The sequence below is a fragment of the Choloepus didactylus genome, assembly GCF_015220235.1.
Source record: "Choloepus didactylus isolate mChoDid1 chromosome 23 unlocalized genomic scaffold, mChoDid1.pri SUPER_23_unloc8, whole genome shotgun sequence".
Taxonomy (NCBI): domain Eukaryota; kingdom Metazoa; phylum Chordata; class Mammalia; order Pilosa; family Megalonychidae; genus Choloepus; species Choloepus didactylus.
The window spans coordinates 127,718-143,043 of NW_023637602.1; the positions used below are offsets into that span (position 1 = coordinate 127,718).

At 50.1% G+C, this 15,326-nt stretch overlaps 1 protein-coding gene and 1 long non-coding RNA gene across 2 annotated transcripts in view; one reads left to right on the plus strand and one right to left on the minus strand.

The window, feature by feature from the left end:
- LOC119525123 (olfactomedin-4-like) overlaps nucleotides 1-15,326 on the plus strand; it is a 160,595-nt gene that overhangs the window by 87,164 nt on the left and 58,105 nt on the right. The gene's annotated exons all lie outside the window — the stretch shown is intronic.
- Nucleotides 8,263-12,431, minus strand: LOC119525126. The gene is made up of 3 exons (XR_005214925.1): nucleotides 12,377-12,431; nucleotides 11,404-11,452; nucleotides 8,263-8,308 (listed from the first exon to the last, which is right to left on the minus strand). It is a non-coding gene; the product is annotated as an uncharacterized LOC119525126 (long non-coding RNA).

A 15,326-nucleotide genomic window follows, 5' to 3' on the forward strand; every position in this document is an offset into this window, starting at 1 on the left:
GCCTGACCCACCACTGCCGTGTCCTTCCCTGTGTCCCACACTATCTCAGGACTTGGCTTCTGCTGTCTCCTGTGCTACTAAACCTAGAGGGAATGACGCTGTCAACTCAGTTTATCTTTATGGATCAAGTAAAATAATACCTCTCATTACTAGTCTCCCAATGCAAACAGGATCAACTTGAGCAAAAATAAATGTCCCCATCATTCTGGGTGAGGATGACAAGAGGGCAGAGTCCAGCACATGTAATCTGGGAGGCCCAGGTGTCCCTCTCTCCAGGCCCCCAGGTGTCCTCTGTTCTGGTCCAGGCTGTGTAGATCATTCCTTAGCTTGGAAACCTTAGGTAATCTGGGTTTCCATCTTCATCCTCAGATGACACCCTCCAGGATCTCCTATCCCTCCCATGTAGAGAATTCTCTGATGACCCATCATGTAGCACTGCATCTGCTCATGCCCTGGTCTATTTCTTTAGATTCATGCTACCTTTGCTATCACCATCCATTTCCAATTCTCTTCTTATATTAGAAACTTCTTGTGCTTCATGAACATCTGTCTCTCTATGAGGAAGATAAATGCTGAACACTTTTTATTAACATATATTATTGAAATTTTTCATTAATATCATCAATGAAATTATATATCCATAGGACTAATCTTATTAACTGAAACCACTAGGAAAGTAATAAAATTCAGAGTATAGTATTTCTTTTAAAAACTGAACAAATGGAGTTGAATAAATTTAAGTCCTCCCCCACCTGTGAAATATCCCAAATGTCCATGGTGGGTGGAAATGCTTGTAAAAATCCTTCTTTATGTCTTTGATCTTGCCAGGGAATGAGGAATCCTGTTCAGATTAAAGCCATTATGTTGGGAGGGGGTGTGGAAGGTTTAAGGAGAAACTGTGACTCTGTCATCTAGTGGAGTGGGGGATGAGTGGGAGGAGGATGTGGTGCTGTGGGGAAAATCCCTAATTCCCATCTGGTGCCCTTTCTCCCTGGGACCATGTGTTTGGGACACCTGAAAGCTAATAGAAGGCTCACTGTTTTTAGTCCTGTTAGCATCACTGGTGTGAGCATAAAATGGGGCCATGTTCTCTGCCAACTGCTCAAACTACTTTATTATTTGGGAACCAAGTGGACCACAGTAGGTGCTTAATAGATATTTCTTTCACAAATAATTACAGACAATCTTGTATAAGTAAATGACAAATTTTCTCAAATTACATATGGGTTTTTCTTTCTCTCCAACTTACCCCACAGTGAATGGAGGTTCCTAAGGGTTCTTTATAGGCCTTTGACTCATCCCATGTTCACAGTCCCCATCTGTGATGGTGCATCTCACTGCTAATGCAAGAAGCTCATGGAGAGCCCAGACCTCCCAGAGCTCAACTTCCATATCTCCACCTACTTCAATTCACTTTACCTACTTTTCTAAAAGGGAAGCACAAACCCTTACCACAGCTGCCTCTACAGCTTCTCTCTGATGTTTCTCCCAGAGGTAATATCAGGACCACCCAAGTGATCCACAGGTGAGAAACCTCAGATTTACAATGGACTCCTCTCTCCCTGACCCAGAGGTCCAGTCAATAGTCAGCCGTGTAAGTTCTCTCTCCTCAACATCTTGAAAACTCATATTTTCCTTCTGACTTGCCATTCTAATATCTTCCCTCAAATCCCCATGGGATTTATTAATCATGGGCTCTCATTGTCCTCTGATTCACACTTGGGACCACCAGTCCCTGCCTCCTCAGTGTCATTCTGATCTTAGTATATTTTGATTTTTGAAATCCTGTCCCCAAAGCAGTATAACAACTAGCTTAACCACTAGGGAGACTAAAACATAAATTGATTGATTGGAGAGTAGTTACTTTTAATGTATGAGTTTGGGAACATTACAAAATGCATTTATATGCTAAATCATATACTATTGAAGTAATATATTTAGAGTTTGTTTTAATTATTGAGTGAGGCTGTGGGGTGCAGGGTACAGACTTGATTATGTTTAAAAAAATGAGTCATATTTATGATGATTTAAGCTGAATAACGGTGGAAAGTGTCCATGGGCTATTCTCTATATTTTTTGTAACTTCAAAAATTTCCATAATAAAACATTTTTTTAAATAGTAATTAAGCACAACATATCTGGGAATGAGATCATTCATATTTGGAAAGAGAGTGAGGTGGTGAGAGGATGAAAGACTCTTGGCTCTCAGGTCCTGGGGCCATGCTGGGGTTTTGCCCTGTGACCATCAGGGGCTGCTGTGGGACTTCACTGGGGCCCAGTAAAGACCATTCACTCAAAGGGCCCTGGCCTGGGGCAGGTGGGCCCTGTGCTCACTGACGGACACACAGGAGCTCCATCCTCCTGATCCTGGCAGATTCCCCTGAGCAAGGACCTTTGTGTCATCTCAGCAGTTGCTTCCTCCCAGGCTCCCCCCGGGGGCAATCACAGCTTCATCCTCTTCAGTCTACAGTGTGAGCTGAGCTCCAGCATCAGGGCTCAGGGAGGGCCTGGGCAGGCTGTGGGTTGGAGCAAATTTGCATGAAGAGCCCCTCCCCTGGCAGAGGGTGGGGGAGACAAGGAGGCTGGGGCAGCCCAGCTCCACTGTGGGCCACACAGGGCTGTGTCCACCATGGCCTGGAGCCCTCTCCTCCTCATGCTCCTCTCTCACTGCACAGGTAGGGACAGGCCTCAGAGACCCAGGGCAGATCTCCCAGCCTGGGTCAGCCCAACAGTCTCAGAACCCCAAGCAGCTTAGACCCTATCGCAGCACCCAGGCATGTGATCTGTGTTTGCAGGTTCCCTCTCCCAGCTTTTGCTCAGTTGCCCTCCCTCTCTGCATCCCAGGGAGCATCTGTGAGACTCCCCTGCACCCTCAGCAGCAGCTTCAGTACTGGTGACTACTGCATATCCTGGTACAAGCAGAAGCCAGGGAGCCCTCCCCAATATCCCCTGAAATTCTACTCAGCCTCAGAGAAGCACCAGGGCTCCAGGATCCCCAGTCACTTCTCTGTCTCCAAGGATGCCTTGGCCAAGGCAGGATCTTTGCACATCCTGGACTCTAGCCTGAGGCTGAGGCTGACTGTTTCTGCCACACATGCTCAGACTGTGCTCCAGCCCCACAGGGAATTGAGACTAAAACCTCTACATGGCCATATCAGGTCAGCAGTGTTGCTTGTATCTGAGACCCAGTGTTCTGGATGCCCCTGGTTCATTTTCCAGCTCCAGATCGGACTTAGCCCTGGTGTCCTCCCTAGAAAGAGGGATCATGACCTCACCATCTTCAGAGGCTGAGGGACGGTGAAATGAGGTTGTGGATTTGAATGCAGTAGAGTGTGTGACCCAGATCTACTGCTGTTATCATGATCACCCCTTTCCCAGGCTACTCTAGGACCAGATACTTGAGAAACAGTCTCCTTCTATTTGCCACTCACTCCTGCTCTTCCCCACCCCACCCCCACTCTCAAGACTCACCCACCAATGGAGAGGGCTTGGCAGAATGTTTTTATTTGAAAATGCCTGATTTAAAAACCTGGTCTTGAGGAGAAACTAAGGTGATGGCTAGGTGAGACAGGGCAAAAAAAACCCTCCATGAAAAACACTAGATAAAAAGCAGAAAGTGACCCAGAACACCAGTTACAGCAATGCACCAGCTGGACAAGGTCTGCTAGTATCACAGGGGCCATATATTTGGTGAAACCAGGAGTCTGCATTCTGAAATGAGTGAGTAAGCTGGCTGGAAGACCCACAGCCGCGCGGCATTGTGGGGAAGCCAGGCCTTGGTGTTTGGAGACCGACTGGCTCTTTTTTTTTAAAAAAAGGGGGGGGGGACCCAGGAGTGGCTGCAGTTGTGGGAGTGGGAACCACACAGTAAAACACAGCAAGAGGGGGCTGGGCCGGCCTCTCGGGGTCTGGCCTGGAGGATAGTCCATTGCAGATACCCTCGGGGCCGGGGGAACAGAGGGGAGAGCCAGAAGCTGAAAGAAACCCCACGGCTTGCAGCTGGCTCCCCGGAGGGCTGGATAAACTCCTGCCCAGGGCTGTGCCCACAGCCCAGAGCCCTGCCAGTTGTCCCAGAGCTGGGAAGGAGGAACTGTGTGAGGAGGGGGGTGTTCAGACATCTTTGCATCAGGTGGAGAGCAACGCTGCATGGCCCAGTGGCCCGGGGCTTCCCTTGAGGGATGGCATGCACTTCTGACGTAGCACAGCATTTCCTTGGCTGAGCTCCTGGAGGATCATGGCTGGGAGGGGGGACCCACTGGGAGAACCCAAGGACACTACACCAAGTCCAGTGGTTTGTGGGACAGCGAGAGAGAGGGTCTGGGGCTGAAACGAAATGAAGGCTTAGACACTTGCGGTGGCCTTGAATCTCCGGGAACCTGGGGGATTTGAATATTAAAGCTGCCCTTCCTCTCTGGCCACCTGTACATATGCCCCACATTCAGGGTGGACGGCTCCAGCAACACACCCAATCTGAGTTCTCCAACTGAACCCCATGAGAATCATTTCCCCACACACTGCAGGAACAAGGTTGAGAACTGACTTGAGGGGTATAGGTGACTCACAGACACCATCTGCTGGTTAGTTAGAGAAAGTGTACATGACCAAATGGTGTTTCTGAAAAATTAGATTGGTATCTACTTTTTTACATCTTGAAAGAACCCAATCAAGCAAAGCAAATGCCAAGAGGCCAAAAACAACAGAAAATCTTAATGCATATGATAAAATCAGACGATATGGAGAATCCAACTCCAAACTCACAGATCAAGATATCAGAAGAGACTCAGTACATGGCAGAATTAATCAAAGAACTACAATTGAGGAATGAAAACATGGCAAAGGATTTAAAGGACATCAAGAAGACCATGGCCCAGGATATAAGCGACATAAAGAAGACCCTAGAAGGGCATAAAGAAGACATTGCAAGAGTAAATAAAAAAATAGAAGATCTTATGGAAATAAAAGAAGGAATCTCCTCTCTTGGCCCAGCTGAGTTACAAGCAATAGGCTAAAATGGTCATTTGGAAGCAGTGTTCTCTGCAAGTAGTGTCTATAGAGTCAGAAACAAGGGGCAGTGGATGGGCCAGAGGCTTATTCTCACTTGGTGGACAGTGCAGAAGTATTGCAGGGGAGGCAGGAGCCTCAGTTAAGTTCTGCTAAAGTCACCATTAACAAATAAGAGTCCAAAGGTCACCCCATTTGGGGCTCCATGGTTGGGGACCACCCAGGGCTGTTGAGGATGGAACTTGTCTTTAGCTCTTTCCTGAGAAATAGCCTTTTGGCTCACATTTAGGAAAAATAATGACTGCCTGCATTTTCATTTTCAAAAGAAAGCACAGAGTCAACATCTCAGGCAAGAGCTTCTCTGTGAACAGGTCTTGAGTGGCCTGGGGAGGAGACAGTATATTCCAGGTGGGGCTCAGAGAGGGGTGTCCAGCCGAATCCCTGCAGCACCTGCTGTCCCTAAGACAGCTGGGCACAGTGGGCAGGGTGGAAGGTGGCTGGAAAGTGCCCATATTTCTCCCTGAATAAAGACAAGTAGCCTAATTATTTTATCAGCTGCTTTCCAGAATAAGACAGAGGGAAATAAAAAAAGCAAACAATATGCAAAATCTGCTGTCTTGTCTCCTTGGAAAGGCATTAAGAGTAAAATATGCAAAGCTCAGGAGAAGTGTTTACATTTTTCTCTATAAACAAAAGAGTGAAGTAATCATTTGCCAGCCACCATGCAGCCAAACATCAGAGAAAGATCATTAAAAGAGGGTGCATTACCAGGAACCAAAGCAGCACGAAAAGGATTTTTTTTAGAGCAGGCACCAAGAATATACTAAACCTGGCATTTAAAAACCCATCTCCTGAAGGGGCCTGCATTTGCCTTGAGAGTACTTGAAAGACTCAGCACACCACAAGGAACTGGACAAGGAAATGGAAAATGTGGGTACACAGAGAAGGTGTGTATCCCCACTGTTTGCAGCCTAATGGTATCAGATGTGGCCGCCCCTCCCAGGGCATGCCTCCATGAACATGGCATGAAGCTAGACCAAATCCCAGATGAATGGATAAATGTATTTCCCCCAACTAGAAAATGCTGATGTCCTTTAAAGTCTAGATGATGTAGCTGAAATATACCTTTCTAAAGGCCAGGGCAAGGTGGTGGTGACCATATGATTCTAAAGACACAAACCATGAGCAAGGCTGAGCACCCAGAGAGGCCAAATTTCCACATGATGCTCACCTGTCTTCTTTATTTTTACTCTAAAAGGTGACGTTGAGATCCCCCACCACCACCCACAGCCAGAACCACCTGGAAAAAACATGGCAGGGGAGGGGTGGTGAAAAACCTAGCCCCTTCTCTCTTAAAGTTTTACAACCATAGGTAGCTGAAGGACATAGTCGAACATGTAGAACCTTTCCAACTACTTTTACAATCAAAATACATCTCATTCAAGCTAGGTTGCACTCCTAATTATTCCAGAGGAAAAAAAAAAAAACAAGGCTGGAGGCACAAGATCACAGTATGTTGGTGACATTTTGTTTGAGTCATGATGACTTTTAACATGACTTTGACCAAACTAGCTAAGAGCTGTTCTTTGCATGCCAGGCCTGACTCCAACTCAACAGAGAACCCTCTGGAGCCTTCACCAGGAGGATTCTCCTGGACTGTGCAAGCCAGGCAGTGGGAGAAGTGGTAGGGAGATGCAGGCCAGCTTCCCACCCACCCCTCCACTCCAGGCACTCAGAGTCTTGCCTCTGTCCAGGGTATCCTAGGAACCCACCCTTGCCTGGGAGACCCTGAAGAAAGGAGTTTCATTCAGTTCTGAGGATTCACCTTCAAAACAACAGAGTTCACCATTTCATGGCAATGGCCACTCCCATGGGGCACCATGCTAGAGCTAAAAGTCAATGCCACCTTGAAGACCCTCCACCTGCAGGGCCTGGCCCCACCTGGCCGGGTAGGTCTTCTTTAGCCTGGCTCCTTTCTCTGCACCACCTCCTTCAACCCCACCCCTATGAGTTTCCTTTAGCCCCACCCTCTCCATCATCTCCTTTAGCCATGCCCCACAGGGCTCCCTTAGCCCTACCCTCTCTGCTTCATCTCCTTTAGTCCTGCCCCCTCTCTATACCATCTCCTTTAGCCCCAGCCCCTCTGCACCATCTCCTTCAGCACCACCCCCTCAAGTTTCCTTTAGCCCCACCCCTCTCTGCACAACCTCATTCAGCCACACCTTAGCAGGTTTCCTTTAACCTGCTCCTCTCCACACCATCTCCTTCAGCCCTCAGAGGCACTCTGTGTTGCCTTCCTCCTCTCCCAGAAGGAAACTGGAAGGCAGTGAGTTAATTCAATTCCCCAAGATCCATCCAGGAGGCCACACAGTGAGGATCTGAACCCAGGACTTCCTAACTCAGATGCCAAAATCCTTCTCATTGTGCCCCACAAGGCAATACACATGGTTAGACAGATTTTCTTTTTGAGAGGTAATAGGAGAAACAGAAACATATTGTGCCCTACTAGGAAATCATGGCAGTCAAAATGACAAAGGGATCATGCTTCCCCAAAAGGGCCTTCCACACTGCAGGGAGCCAGGTGGCTGGATGTGGCCATAGCCTGCCCACCAGCACCCTCAGCCCAGGCCATGGCCCTCCACCCTGACCCACACAGACCTCCACATAGAGCCTCCATCCTCCCACCACCCTATGGTAATGAGGCTGCACGAAGCTCCTGGAAAGACAAGTCTCTAGGAAACACTGAGGTCAGAGGAGCCAAACCAACCAGCAAGAGAAAAAATGACTTACAGGGGGGCCTTGGGGTCCAGGAAATCCTGAGGGTCCTTGAGGTCTGTTGGGTCCCTGGGAACAGAGAATGGCCAGATTGAAGAGGGAAGTCCTCTCCCCAGCTGCTCTCCACAGCTGATGATGCGGAGGCACTGGCCCTCTGTGTGTGGGTCTTTGCCTTTACTGCTCCTATAGGCCTATCTGCAACTAGTTCTCCTCCCTCTCTCATAGATGCTGAGGAGGAGGCCAGGTCACAGTTCCCTCAGGGAAAGGACCATTTCGTATTGTCACAGCCACCTTCAGAGCCCTGAGTGCAAGAGTTTCCTCCCAGAGTAGGCAACCACTGGCCCTTCTTTTGGATCTTTAGAAAACCGCTTTCTCTTCAGCATGGCCAAAGCTACACCTCTGCCTCCCAACCCACCCTGGTGAGACCCTGACATCAAGGGGCCTTCCTGGAAGTGTCTGTTGTTGGCCCTCTGCTTCAGACACTCACCTGTTCACCCAGAGGGCAAGCTGGGCCATCACCTCCAGAGATGTCCTTGGGAGAAAGAGAGAAAAGATGAGGATGATTTTCTGATAAAGACTGGCCCATGTCATCAAAATTTCAGTTTGGAACACCATATGCATGCAGCTTCTAAAGATCACCCTGATCCTCTGTCAAGGGTAGAGAGAACTAGTTGCTGATCAGTGGCCCCCAAAGGGTGCCCACCTTCTTCATCTTCCCACAGCAATCTGACAATGAACTGATTCCAACAGGGTTCAGGCATTTAAGGGAGCAGAAGAGCCTCCTGGTGAAGGATAAATGCAGCCCTGCAGCCAAGAAATACACCACAAATTCATATAAAACAGAAAGCAGGCATCAATTTTAATGCCCACCCTGACTGTGTCAATGGCTATTCCATTAAGCTGTTGGTTCTCAGTGGACGAGCTTATGGGGGAAAGCCTGATGTTGCTGCACAACTTCCCGTGGAAGAATTCATTGTACCTTTCTTCCTGGTTCATTCTGGTTGGCTCAGAGGATGGGCCAATCCTGTCCCTCAGCCAAGCAGACTGTTCTTCTTGTGAGTGGGAATATAGTTAGAATTACATCCCCAGCAGTCTCGGAAGACAACTTTCCTTGACAAGGTGTTTATTAGGAAGCTCTGTTCTCCCTTCTCTGCCTGCTGTCTTGCATTCTTCTCTCCCGGCTGCCCCTTCCCATGTCATCCAACCCAGCCCAGCATTTGGGGTTCAGTGCAAAAGGCCAGGGGCTTGAGGTCAGCTGCTCTGAGAGCAATTTGGGTGGTGAAGTGGGTGAGAAATAATCAGGCCTTCATCTTGAGAAACTATACCCTAAATCACAAGGCAGCAGAACCAGCCCCACACAACCCAGGCTGTCCTTACTCTGCCACCCTTCTCTCCTTTCACACCAGGAAATCCAGGAAATCCATTAGAGCTGTGAAAGGCAGTTAATTTAGAAAGGAGCATGAGGGCTGAGCCAGAAGGACTAGTTATGCTGCACATGATAACTGGAGGAAGGCTGTGTTATAGTTAACGTTTCTGACACAGATTCCAACCACCTGCTCACCCAACCTCCCACACACACATCCACCCACCAATCCATCCATCCATCCACCCATCCACCCATCCACCCACCTGTCCACCCACCCATCCATCCCTCCAACCATCCACCCACCCACCCATCCATCTGCCCCACCCACATATCTATCTACCCACTTTTCACCCAACCACCCACTCCCTCTCCATCCACCCACCCACAAGCACACACCTCTTCATCCACACCCACATCTACCTACCCACTTACAGAGCCCTCCATCCATCAACCCATCCATCCATTCATCCACCCACACATCCATCCACACATCTACATATCCACTCTTCCACCCATCCATCCACTCACCCATCACTCCGTCTACCCCTACATCCACCCACTGACTCAACTACCCACCTATCCACCCATCCACTGGCCCATTCAATGAATATTTTCTGAGCATCTTATAAACTCCAAATTAAAAAACCCAAACTGTTTTAAGTAGGCTCCCTCTTCACCCTTGCTCTCCGCCCTTCTCTCGCACACAACCATCTGCATAACATGAGTGCTGTGGAAGAAAAGGGAACATGCCCTGAGGACCTGACTGGAGAGGAGGTATGTGTCTCACATTTATGACCTTGGGTTTTCTGTTTCTAGTGGCTGTGTTTTGTTATCTTCCCAGGATGCCACAACATAAAGCATAGCTTCTGACAAAGTCAGCAAAAGATGCAAATCTATGCATCTCTTCTAGCATCTAGTAGCTACTTAATTCTAGCTTTCTAGAATTTTGGTCTGCATACAGACCGAAAATGAACTTAAGGACTTCCATTGGGTGAATAACTGAATGTCTCCTGTGTGGGAGAAGGAGCAGCCTGGGAAGCCCCCTGCACATGCTCATATCACCCCACCTGCCCCCAATCTCTGGGCTGCCTTCTGTCCTCAGCCGGCCTAACAGGAGCATGTCCTGATACCCATGAGGAGTTTATGAATTCCCAGGTTCCGCCTTTCCCATGGGGGCTGAGCTTGCTGAATCCACTCAGATGCAAACCCAGCCATCCAGGCAGAAGATGGTGATGAGGACACCTGGGGCACAGGTGGTGCTGGAGCCAGTCATGGCATTTAGCCACCATCCAATGGATGTGCTTGCAGGAGAAAGCCCTGCCTTTGCCCTTCCAAAAGGCTGCCCAAACTTGGTTTCTTTTGCCCCCCTCATTTCTCCCAAACTTCTCCTCTGCCCTTCTCTCCTCCCCTCTGTGGGCATGGATCAAGAGGGAAAATATGCCCACACATGCCCTGTTCACCCGCTATCTGGCATGTAGTAGCTACATTAGTGATGCTCTTTGGTCGCCTCAGAAGGCCCATTTCATGTGCATGCCTCTCCTGCAGACCAGGTGGGTGTCCCACACTGGGTAGGGTATGAAACTCCTGCAGGTGGGACAGTCGCTGTATTTCCTTAGGCAGAATAAAAATACCTCACAGTGGCCCCCAGCCCTCACCACCCTTGATCCATTTTGTGAAAAACCCTACAGGGTGGGCCCTAAAAGCTCTGCAGCTAAAGGTGCACAGGGATGGGCACAGATGCAAATAGAGCAAGAGAAACCCTCTCTTGCTGTTAATTATGCCCACAGGGCATGGAACTTGGCAATGTGGAACTTGAGAAGAAAACAGCATTTTACGTGACTTGCAGAGCCTTAAGGAGCCATCTCACTTAAAGCAGAACACGATCTCACATAGAAAGGTTTCTGTCCTTCATTTCCAGGCAGTTACAAGGAAGCAGTTGCTTGAGTCCTGAGCATGGGCAAACCTGTGGGGAGAGCCACCGACAGCCTGGCAGGCCCTGGGGACCCTGTGGCTCCCTCGCTGTCTGCAGCTCCCTTCTCTGAAAGACTCAACTGACCATCCAAGAGCTGCCTTCCAACTTAATAAACCAGTGCCAAGGGGTGTGAATGAAGGAGGCCTCGACAGCTGCAGCGAATGCTGTTCTGTAGGTGGCACAGAAGCCACCACTTGGGATGGAAATGGGGGAGTACAAGCAGGGTGGGTGGGGATGGGCAGGACACCAAAACAGCACCTCTCTTAGAGCATAACATGCTGCAACTTACCTTTGGTCCTTATCTTCCTGCCTGGCAATCCCAGGACTCCAAGTTTGCCCTGGGGAGAAAACAAGAGCTGTGTTCCATGGAGAGCATGGGGGGCCTTTTTTTATCGACTTTCTTGGAGTCAAGAGAAAGCAATGAGCTGCAGCAGGAGAGTGCAGGGGCTGCAGTTTCCATCCCAGAAAGGCCCCTGCCTGCCCTTCTGCAGCAGGGCCTGTACACACACTCATGACTAACCAGGCACCCTATCACCCACACCCTGATCTGAATGCAAAGGGCTCACAATAGTCGATGCCTTTTCTGAAGCAAATGCAGTTAAAGGCCAATATGCCCAATAAATGTCTTCTCTATCTGGGGGATTCTTCATAAACCTTCAGGAAAAGGGTTCTAGCAAGACAAGGAAGGAAGTTTGGGCCTACTTTCCATGCCTGTGCCTGTACCAGGCCTGGGGTAATAGGGGGTTAGATGGAGCCCAGGAGCCTCTGGGCTGGGCAGCACCCTGCAGCTGGAAATGGCAGGCATGAGGATGGCCTCAGATTGAGAGCTTGACATCTCAGGCCACCATTCACAACTCACAGCGCGTTCACAGCTGCTGGGGAGCACACTGTCATCATTCCCAGTGCAAAAGCAGGAAGTTGACAGCAATGGGGTCACCCATATGAAAAACAATGCACGGGAGATGTGGCTCCCACCTTCAAGTTTCTGATGACCAGGGGTAAGGGGCTCTTCCCAGAGCAAAAAAAAAACACTGATCTGCTGGGCAGGGTGGCCACAGTCCAATGGTGGAACAGAACTGTCAGGACTTGTGCTGGGATCAACATGCATCCAAATTAGGGCAGCCTCGGCTGTGTCAATTCAAAGTCCCCCCCACTAGGCCATGGGGAGGGGTTGGTCTAATCCAGCACACACTGAGCCTTTACAGAGCTCTGCTCCCTCTCAGGGGAGTGGTCCTGCATCCCGCACACTCTGAATCACTCACCTTCTCCCAGGATGGGCCCAGCGGCCCAGGGTGGCCATTTGGGCCTCTGTGACCCTTAGGGCCTTTGGGGCCATCTTCTCCTCTGGGACCAGGTGGGCCTATCTCCCCCTGCAGACCAGAAAAGAAGGGGTGAGAGGACCTCCGTAATCTCCTACCCCCTGTCACCTGACTCTCACCCCTGTGCCAGAGTAAGGGCCAGGACCCCAGGCATCGTGCCCTAGGATCCCCTTAGCAGCTCAGCAGACTCCACCTTGCTCAAGCGGATGAAGCCATTGTCATGTCACTGACAGTGAGATGCTTCTGTGATCAATTGCAGGGCCCTCTGCATGGAGGCTGCCCTGCTCTTTTCTCAAGGCCACACACTCCTGCCTCCCAATTACCTTCTCTCCATCGATGGCCTTTTGGCTAAAACAACTTTGGTGAATAACAATAGCTCTCAACTGCTACTTCCCAGAATTGAGCAGAATGACCCATGCATCAGGGGAGCTGCTTTCCTTTCTGAAAACCCCAGTAGAGATTGAAGTGGCTCGTGGTTCCTAAATTGGGCAGTTATCCAGGCATAACTGGCCCAAGGAAGGCCCATGGATGTCAACAAAGAGATTTAAGAAGCTTAAATATTGCCTTATCCAGGTCCCCCAAATAACAGATGGGGAGGCCTCGGCCCAGATGAGAAGAGGGGTGTGCAAGGCCAATGGCTGAGCCTCTCAGCACTCATGCTGGCCGCTCTCTGCTGTGGCCGGATGAGCCCTCCACTGATGATGATTCCAAGAGCAGAACAGAGCAGCTGCACAACCCCACCACAAAAATGGGTACCACACAGAAAAAGAAAAGACCAATGACTTCCTTATTCCTGAGCTCTGAATTGTCTCCAAGTCTGGTTCTCTGTCCCTAAGTTTTCCTCCGGTCCAGCAAAATAATTCTCCACCTCCAAGAACACTCTTGGAAAAATTGAGATTTATGATGTGTTCCTTGGCTCAGGAAGTGTGTCCTGGCTGCTCAGTCCCAACTTCACCCAGGGCTGATGGGAACTCTGCTAAGACAGGCTGGCCAGAAGCCCAGGGTTCTTCTGTGCACTCTCTTTTGAAGCTGTACCCTCATAACTTGGGGCTTAAATGCACGCATTGAATCGCTAGAGACAGGGGATAAAAGGAACTTTCTCAAGTCAAGCTGAGAGGGCCCCCTTAAAAGTTGGGTTTAGGATCTGTCCCCCATGTAGAAAGTTCGAGGGTGGCTATCTTTTGCAACATAATAACTAGGACATCATTGGTGTGAAATGAAGCCTTCTTTTATTCTCCGTGGAGATATAGGCTGTGTGTATCATTTGCCTGCCTGGCTGGGACGAAGCACTGAGTGGGGAGGGTGCTCTCATTCTGGCAGCTTTGAAAAAGCCCTGACAGACCCTGTTTTGCAGGGGGACAGTTCTGGCAGCTGGTGACAACCTATCTCGGCCAATAGACATCCATCCATGTGTGCACACAGCTGCTCCACACTGGGCCACCTGGATCCACATGCACGTTGTTTGCTTTTGCCTGTCTTCTATTCCTTCTGGAGTTGTTAGGGGAAATTCAAAGCCTTCAGCCCGTGACAACATGGCCACCCCACACTGCTCGACTGGGCCCACTAACTGAAAACTTCCCTTGGCATCCTGTGCATCACCCTCTCCTTGTTTCTATGAAAGCACAGCTGGTGACTTTCTGCTGGGCACCTGCCACATCAGCAAGCCCTGTGTCTCCCAGCACTGACTGGCTCCCTCTGGAGCTGGCATAAATTATTCACCAAAATACAAGCCAGGTAGTTGCAGCTCCTCATCATAGCCCAGCTTGAGACCACAGAACACAGGGACTATTCTGGGTCCTAGGAAGATCTGTGGAGATGTTTTGGGGACCAAGATGGTCTACAGGCCAGCAGGGGGTCCCCAGACCCTTGTCCTGGGGCCTGGGTGGCTGCAGCACCCCCTGGTTAGAATACATCATCTTTCTCCCTCTTCCCAGACCCCACCTCCATATGCTTGAGTCAGATGAACTGCTGTGCAACTCAGGGTTTCAGCCAGGTAAGAGTCCCCCAGACCCACCCATGTGGGATCAGGAAACAGGGCAGGGGAGCTGTCCAGACCCCTGAGGGCTGGTATCAGGGGGCAGCTGCCTGGCCCCAAGTGGGAAACATCTCTGTCCCTGACACCAGGAACTCTGCCCAAGTGTCATCCCATTCTGAGCAGCTGCCCTGAGGCCCAGGCTCCCCTTGCCCCAGCACAGACCACCTGCAGAGCTGGGCACCCTGCAGTTTTCCCCCAGCCCTGACTCCCAAACCCCAAATACTCACCTGTCTGCCTTGATGCCCATGTCCCCTTTGAATCGGGAAAGCTGTCTTCGCCCTGGCAATGGATGAGAAAGAGCCTCAGTGTAGAAGGGACTCGCCTCCTGGCCTTTGCCACCCACCCTTCCAACGGACACCCTGGGCCATGACACAAACATGCAGGCACTGACCTGGAGGGGGCCTGGTGTCCCGTCTCTTGAGGCCATCCCTTCACCTTCACAGACATGGCATCCTGCAGTCCCAGCTGGGTGTGCCCTGCCCTGGGGGCCTGCAGCCCTGGCTTCTGCCGGGCAGAGTTGAGAGGCTGCTCATCACCTGCTTCTCTGAGCAGCTCTGTCTCACCCACTCGCCCCTGAGCCCCACTATCAGGGGATGGGTACAAATTTGAGGAGTGGGAGCCAGATGAAAAATGTCCACCAAAGGACACTGAACTGCCACTGCTGACATCACTGAGCTCTAGTAAGAAAGGCTCACTGACTGGAAGCCATTTTGGAAAGCAGCATTCCTGCCTGAGCCATTGCAATGAGGTCGAGCCTAAAGGTTTTAGCCTGTGTGCCCACATTTCCCAGGAAGCTCAGCATAGGGGTGCTGTCTGCAAATGTGGGAGCTCACAAGGGAGTCTGCTGTCTACTCAGCA